This window comes from Martes martes (assembly GCF_963455335.1).
Source record: "Martes martes genome assembly, chromosome: 2".
Lineage (NCBI taxonomy): Eukaryota > Metazoa > Chordata > Mammalia > Carnivora > Mustelidae > Martes > Martes martes.
Window position 1 is genome coordinate 87086257 of NC_137889.1, and position 6892 is coordinate 87093148.

Genomic DNA, 6892 nt, shown 5'->3' on the forward strand with positions numbered 1-6892 from the left:
ATTTCCCAGTATCCCTTTGTGTCCAGTGGACAGTGTTACTGAGCTCTTCCAACGGAAGGTGAGTGGAGGTGGCATATGCCACTTCTGGGCCATAGAAAGCCCTTCTGCAATCTTCCTTGTGCTTTCCCCTCTAACCACACAGCAGTCACAGAAGGCTTTTGATATGGCAGAACACACAATGGAAATATCCCGAGTCCAGAGTTGAGCACTTAGAAGAACTGCCTGCAAGATCTCCTGGTCAGGAACTTCAGCTCTGGGTTTTACATGAGCAGGAATATTATATTATTGAATAAAGTTGCTGAGACACTGCAGTGGTCTGTCACAAGTTCAAGTTGAGTAATACAGGTAGAAAGATCAGTATAGGGATTGAAGGATTAAGAGCTTCAATTAGAGGAAAGCAAATGAGAGGAAAGAGGGAGGGGGGTTGGAGCTGAGGGACATGGTCTTTGGGCTCCATGGAGTAGATGGTCAGAACTAAGGTGCTGCTGGTGGTGTCAATGGGTCTAGGAAGTTGAAGAGCTGAGATGACAAATATTTAGTTGAAATGTTTTTAGAATGCAATGCTTGAGGGGCGCCTGGGTGGCGCAGTCATTTGGGCATCTGCCTTCGGCTCTGGTCATGATCCTGGGGTTCTGGAATTGGGCCCCACGTTGTGCTCCCTGCTTGGCGGGTAGTCTGCTTCTCCCTCAGCCCCTCCCTTAGTTTGTGCGTGTGCTCTATCCCTCTCTCTTGCTTGCTCGCTTTCTGTCTCTCAAATAAATAAGTTAAAAAATTTAAAAAGACTGTAACACTTGATACATATAAAAAATATATAGTGATGTTTAATCTTGAAGCATAGTAGTAAAATGAACACTTAACGAACACACCTCCCGGGTAAGAATCAGAACATTATTGTTGAAGCTGCAACTTTATGGATAAATTTTAGAAACACGATGAAAAAAAGTAAGTCTCAGAAGATTATAGATGATAACATTTTTTATAGAGCTAAAAAAAAAAGCATACTAAAAGAGTGAGGTATGTAAGGGTACATAATAGACCTAATTTTTAAGTGGCTATGTTGTGCTCTTTTGCCCTATACCCTTGGTAAAATCTTTTCTCAATTTTGTTGGTATACTAGGAGGATGAGATCTGAAATTTAATGAAAGAAGAGAAATATATAAACATCTGATTGTAGTCTCACTTCTCGAGTGTGTTCTGTGGACCAGAAGCCTTTGGATTCTTTTTTTTTTTTTAAAGATTTTATTTATTTATTTGACAGAGATCACAAGTAGGCAGAGAGGCAGGCGGTGGGGAAGGGGGGGATGCAGGCTCCTTGCTGAGCAGAGATCCCGATGCGGGGCTCAATCCTAGGACCCTGGGATCATGACCTGAGCCAAAGGCAGAGGCTTTAACCCACTGAGTCACCCAGGCGCCCCTTTGGATCTTATTAGTAAGGCAGACTCTCAGCACTAACAAGACCTAGTGAATCAGAATCTGCATTTTTACATTTTAACAATGTTTTCAATAATTTGTATGCACAGTAGCCTGAGAAGCACTGGACTGTAGCACATCGTACAGCCCATTCTCCAGAATCCCTATTCTTCCTCTTCTCCTGAGTTGGGTCCACATGCAATGTTCATCAGATAGTTCCACAGGGGAACAAGAGAATGGGTCAGGAAACTAATGTCTTTTGAGCACTTGCTTTGAAATACAGACATTTTTAGGGTTACCTTTCCTTCATCTTCCCTTACTCCCTAATTCTCGGTTATAATCCGGCTTTTGGTAGCAGGAGTCACAGACTCATGTAAATCCCTATGCCACTGTAATGGCTGTTTAGCCATATGTCAGGAGAATGCTGACTTCTAAGGAATATCAGAGTGCCTGTTGTTGGTTGTGCTCCCACCTAATACCATGTTCCTGAAGAGGCTCATGTGTTACAACTTAGATTGGGGTGCAGGGGTGATTGGGATGAAGCTCTAGTGTGTTCTTTTCTCATATGGTACCTCTGTCTCTTTATAATGCTGGGTTTATTTCACACACTAATGAACGACCTTGCTGGCTGCTAATGCATGCCAGAAAGCATTAATTTGATCCAGTTTTTACCAAGTCCTGATGGATCCTGTCAGGAATCGGGCTAAAAGATGAGATTAGACATTTCCTTAACTATTAAAAAAAAAAGATTTAAATGAAGGACAGTCTCTTTAGTTCTGTAAAATGAGTTGACATGTGGCATTAAATTCATTGCTGTTATCTGTCATTGGCTTTTCTGGGAAGAATAATGAATGCTAAACTTTGTTAGAAATATGGCTCAATCTTAATATCGCAAATGTGTTGGTAGACCAGAAGGAATGTAATTGTTTTATCAGAATGACTTTGGTTTGTGGAGGTGTAATTAATGGAAGAGATAGCTTATGCCATCAGGCTTTTCCATTTATGTTTTGAAAATCTGACAAAAACCTAACAATGAAATATACCCCAAATAAATCATACTTCAGAATACAAAAGAGATGAAACAATAACTGAGGGGACTTCTCCTTAGGCGTGTGGACAGCGTATGCGTGTTCTGTACCACTGCCACTGAACGCTCCCTAAATAACAATGTAGAGATCAAAAAAAGCGCCGTAAGTCTTAAGGACAGAAAGATCAGGAGGGGAGAAGAATACAACATAATTTGGAAGGGAAAAACAGATTCTTCTGGTAATCTGTGGCTAACATTATTAACTATCCCAAAAGTGAATGGATTAAAGCAAATATTTTATCAAACTCTACAAAAACTTTGGTCAAGATTCAGTTGGGCAATTCCTACACTTCACATGGCGTTGACTATGATCCCTGAGGGCTGTTTATCTGGCAGTTAGGTTGATTTGGTGTGTCCAGGATGGCTTTACTCATGCACCTGAGCAGGGATCTGGAGTCTGAGCCCACCTGGATCTCTTTCTCTTTCCATGTAGTCTCACTCAGGGTTCTACATGTTGCCTGTCCTGCAGGGTGGTTGGATTGTTTACCCAGGAGCTCAGGCCCCTACAGTGAATGTCCAAGAGCTGGGATATGGAGGCTGTCCCTCAGGGCCTGGGTCTTACAGTTGGCACAGCTCCATTTCTGCCATATTTTATTAGTCAAAGTAGTAGTTTCAATAGAACAAATGGGCCAAAAAAACTGGCCATCTTTATTGCCTATCCATATGGACAGTAACAGACTTAGAGCAAGGAATCTGAAACTCAGGCTAGCAGTGAGGGAAACGCAGAGGTCAGCTGAGTCTGCCTCAGAGCCCTAGAAAATTAGGCTTAGCAATTACAGGTACTTCTGAAAAGAGGGAGGTGCGATAAGTAGGGCCAACCAATAAGGATGGGTTGAAAGTCTGTATAAAAGCAGTTAGGTCTTATGATTCACTTCCGCAGTTTGCTGAGCCCCTTCTCCATGCCGATAGAAGACGGAGGTTTAATTTCTAGAGAGGTAAACCAAGCAGACTTTGGACTTGAGCACAACTGAAAGCAAGACAAACATAGAGAAAACAAAGGTATTAAATTAAAATCTACATATTGTACCATGAAATTCCCTTCTATTCATTTCCTAAGTGAGCTCTCATGATACCGACAGACTCCTAGGTAAGAGCTGGAGGATTTCTCTCTTGAAATTTACATCTAAGAGAAAATGTCTGCAGATGTGGGCCATTAGGGGTCCAGTGGGATGACCCCATCAGATCCACGTCAATGCAGCAGTCAAGAAATCCTGTCTACACACACAGCATTTACTCAGTTTTTTAGTGCCTCATTCTTAAAAATCAGCAACCAAGGACCCATAGATATTTGAGGCAGTTTCTTTTGGAACATAAACAAATCTGTAGAAATAAAGAACAGAGGGTAGATGAAAAATATAAAGAACGAAGTCAAATAATGAACACTGTAATTAATATCACTAAGCAGATGAGAAAATATATTTTATAAATGAAACAAAAAAGGCCATCAAATAAACTAAAATTCTTAGAAATAAAAACTGTTGAATCACATTGAATAAACAAAGTAGAATTCTTGGAAATGAAAACGATGGGACTGGAAATCGAACATTTAATAGACCCTTTGAAAGATATAGTTGAGGAAACTTTACAAGTAAAACAACCAAAGAGGTGAAAAAGTTGAGGAAAGATAGGCATGGTGGTGTGGAGCCCGGCTGCTACAGCATGGCTACTTCATGGGATCCGCGGGCTTCCTCTTCTCCACTGTGCCCAGCGGATGTTTGCCTCGAAAACTGAGGGGGATCCCAAAGTGACCCAAATTCTCAAGGTTTTCCGGAGCTACAACTACCAAAGTCACCGACATTTCAGGAGGCTGTGGGGCGATGTATGAAATCCGGATCAAGACAGAAGAGTTTAAGGAGAAGAAAACTGTCCAGCAGCCCCAGATGGTAAAGCAGCCTCTGAAAGAAGAAATCAAAGGGATGCACGGATTGCGGATGTTTACCTCCATCCCCAAACACTGACCACGCCCTGGCCGTGTAGATGCTGCTGCTCGATGCCATGGATGAACTTGGCTGACACCATCCTTTACTAGGCATTTGCCAAATAATTATCTATTTTGTTCATTGACATTTCGGTATTATAATCGTAGAAGAATATGTTCTCTATTTAGAGTTTAATTAAAGGCAACAGAAAGTAAGTTCTTGAGTTCCCCTATCAAGAAAATAGAATAAGCAGAGAGAATAGAGAACACAGAAGGGGATAAAAACGGGGAAGAATTATCAGGGAAACATACCATATCTGAAGGTTACAGATGGACAGACTGATAGGGACCCATGAGGGAGCACAGAACAAAGGATAAGAAAAGGATCCACATGGTGGTATATTATCATGAAATTCCAGAAAATTGACAAAGAGAAAAGTCTCTGAGGAAGAAGAAAACTGACCAAGGTTCAAAACTGTACACATTTTCTCATGAGCCACCTTGAATACCAGAAGATAATGGAGTGACATATTCAAAATTCTGATCGAAATGATTTCCAATCTGGAATTCTGTGCTCAGCTAAGCTGTCAATCAAGTCAGGGAGAAAAAGGTATAATGCTTTTAGCTGGTTAAAATGTGATAGAATGTATTTAGGATAAAAAAGTGGTGAGTGACCCTTTCTGTTTATTATGCATTCAATTCTCAATTAGACGTTCAAGTTCCCAAGGGCTATGATTTTAATTTTAATTTGTCCTGCACAGCATCTGCATAAGGTAGGCATTTATAAATGGTGGTTATGAATAAATGGACTCTGCTCTGTTTTAAATCACAATTATTGGACATGCTGAATGTAATAGCATTGCTTTGACATATGAAAGTAACTTATTTTCTTACTTGCCATTTCTTGATACCATACCTATCTTTTGATCTCAGATGTTTTTTCTTGAATTGTCTCTATTTAGAAAAAAAAAAGATATTTTATCTTCTTATTCTCTTATTTGGTCCAGTAGTTTAAAGAATTTTGTTGCTTGATGTTTAAGAAGAGTAGAATATGATGCTCACATTTGTTTTTCAAATATTTAATTTATTTATTTGAGAGAGAGAGAAAGAGCATGAGCAGGGGGAGGGAGGGTCAGAGGGAGAGGCAGACTCCTTGCTAAGCAGGGAGCCTGATGCAGGACTTTATCATGGGACTCCAGAATCATGGCTTGAGCTGCAGGCAGTCACTTATCTGACTAAGCCACCCAGACTCCCCTCACATTTGTTATAACAAAATATTTTCAGAGCCGTTTATGGTGATGTTGCCTTATAACAAGAGGTACCGATAAATTAAAGACAAAATTCGAATTTCTCCATTGTAGTTATTCTCCGGACCAGTGATCAGGTGCTTAGTTACTCCCAGTGTTACTACTGCTAATAAAGTGTTTATTGCCACCAGTAAATAGTAGTTGTAGTAAATAAGGGAACATGCTGATTAGTTTATGCAGTGGAGGAAGATGGCTCTGGATCTTAGGAATAGTGGCTCAAGGAGAACTCAAGGATCTGTATGAGGACCTGGAAATTAGAAAAGGCCTTGGTCAGAATTGTCAAAAACAGCAGAGATCAAGAGGGACAGGAAAGAGAAAGTCAGCTCGCATCAGATGTAGAATAGAAGTACTGGCGGTCTTGAGGGAGCGCAGACTTCAGAATGATAGAAGAAAAATTGACCTCAGGTGCCTGGGCAGAAATATTCAGAGGCAGTATACTAACTAAAGAATATAGGAATAGAATATACTGATTGACACACACCTATTTGTTTTTATTCTGCGTATAGGTAACCGTGTAATTTCTTCTGCTTGTAGCAGAGCTTTTTATTTTTTTATTTTTGCTTATAGGAAGGCTGACTTGAGAATGTGGGATACTTGATTTCCCATTGAGATGATTATAGGGGATACGGTAAGAATTTCATACCAGTAGCAGAGTCTAAAAGAAAGCCTTCTTTTAAAAAGAAAAATTTTTTTAAAATTTGACAGACAGAGATCACAAGTAGGCAGAAAGGCAGGCAGAGAGAGAGAGAGAGAGAGAGAGGAGGAAGCAGGCTCCCTGCTGAGCAGAGAGCCCGATGTGGGGCTCGATCCCAGGACCCTGGGATCATGATCTGAGCCACCCAGTCATCCCTAAAAGAGAGCTTTCTGTGACCTCACACATCCCAACTAACACACAGTCTTATGACGGAGGCGTGTTATAACTTACACTCCTGAGGCAATGCCAAGGCTGATTGGTACCACTGTGTTCACCTTTGAGCTGATCATTGACAGATGCTGTGGTGTGCTGTGCGCAGAACGAGGGCAAAGACTGGGACATGTGGGATGGTGAAGAATGAATGCCTCTGTGGTAGAGATGCCAGTCATTCCTTCCCCTCACACACCTTTTCCTTAGGGAATCTGCTTTCCTCTAGTTTCCAGAAGAGGCAGTCTTCTGTATCACATGACTTCATG

General features: G+C 41.0%; 1 pseudogene across 1 annotated transcript; it reads left to right on the top strand.

Annotated features, from left to right (window-relative positions):
- The first annotated feature begins 4127 nt into the window (after nt 1–4127).
- On the top strand, nt 4128–4455 carry LOC308338869 (bolA-like protein 3; annotated as a pseudogene). The gene has a single exon. The product of its transcript is annotated as a bolA-like protein 3 (transcript).
- Nucleotides 4456–6892: the final 2437 nt, after the last annotated feature.